Here is a 1,430-nt window from a genome sequence, read left to right as displayed (position 1 = left end):
GGTTCACCCCATTCTCCTGCCTCAGCTTCCCGAGTAGCTGGGACTACAGGCGCCCATGACCTCGCCTGGCTAATTTTTTGTGTGTTTTTAGTAGAGACGGGGTTTCACCGTGTTAGCCAGGATGGTCTCGATCTCCTGACCTCGTGATCCGCCCGTCTCGGCCTCCCAAAGTGCTGGGATTACAGGCTTGAGCCACTGCGCCCCGGCAGAAGTGTGTTTCTGAAACAAAGGGGCACATCAATGCCTATGTCACTATAGGAGTGGCAGAGTTATACTTTCAAAATACCAGAACACAGCCTAACATTGTGTAAGAACTACTGCTGTCTTCTAGAAAACCGTACGCTGGTAAGTCACATGGCTTCCCTGGCGTTCCGACAACAGGGGCCAAGTTTTTGCTTGCCACTTTGACTTAGACGTAAGGGTCTAAAGAAGTGTCACTCATCCCACCCATTTGGGCTCCTGTATACTACATGGGAGGGGACAGCAGAGATGGTGTGTGTGGTGATAGATTTTAAGGCATTAGATTTTAAGAGCACAAAGCAGGAAATCCACGTGCCTTGCCTTTCTCCCTTAAGTCCCCCTAAAGAAGGATAGCCAGCAAAACCAATGTATCTTATGCCTACATCATTTGAAGTAAAACTAAAAGGATTCTACCATTTTCAACAACAGATTTACACAAAGTGGATCTATTCCATATACTGTGCTCTCTACATGATTTTCCCTTAGAAATCCACTCTACAAAGGCTTATTTATTCAACTGTGTCAACCCTGGGATTCCAGAATTATAGGCCAGACCTAAGCAAAAAAGTAAAATTCATGCCTTTCTAGTGAAACCTAGTTTTGATTGATGTATTTGAACGGATTGAACACCTAGTTATCCTTAGCTCTATACCAGACAGAAGAACATCTCCAAATTCTGATCCTCTTCAGGTGGAGTATGCCATGCATGGACTTGGGGTAATGCCTACAAAAGCTAAATGCCCCCAAGATACTAACTACACTACCATCAGTCTTGTTTTATGTAACAATTTTCCTGCACAATTAAGGTATATAACACTCTAAAAATCGCTGCTTGTGCTCACACACACTATACATTGTAGGCATTTTCAGTAAAGCTTTCTTATTAGGAGGCACTGCTTTAAGGTAACTTGATGCCAACACAACTGCATGCATGAAGTGAACTGGTATCTAGCTCCAAAAGCAAATATTGAAATGTGTTTCTTGGCCGGGCGCAGTGGCTCAAGCCTGTAATCCCAGCACTTTGGGAGGCCGAGACGGGCGGATCACGAGGTCAGGAGATCGAGACCATCCTGGCTAACACGGTGAAACCCCGTCTCTACTAAAAACACACAAAAAATTAGCCAGGCGAGGTCATGGGCGCCTGTAGTCCCAGCTACTCGGGAAGCTGAGGCAGGAGAATGGGGTGAACC

General features: G+C 45.6%; 1 protein-coding gene across 1 annotated transcript in view; it reads right to left on the bottom strand.

Moving 5' to 3' along the window:
• Nucleotides 1-1,430, bottom strand: part of PDHA1 (pyruvate dehydrogenase E1 subunit alpha 1) — a 17,498-nt gene that overhangs the window by 1,118 nt on the left and 14,950 nt on the right. The window lies entirely within an intron of this gene.

Source organism: Rhinopithecus bieti, unplaced genomic scaffold, assembly GCF_001698545.2.
Source record: "Rhinopithecus bieti isolate Rb0 unplaced genomic scaffold, ASM169854v2 scaffold_63301, whole genome shotgun sequence".
Classification (NCBI taxonomy): domain Eukaryota; kingdom Metazoa; phylum Chordata; class Mammalia; order Primates; family Cercopithecidae; genus Rhinopithecus; species Rhinopithecus bieti.
Note: the sequence above shows the minus strand (reverse complement) of the source record. Positions and strands in the feature narration are given on the sequence as shown.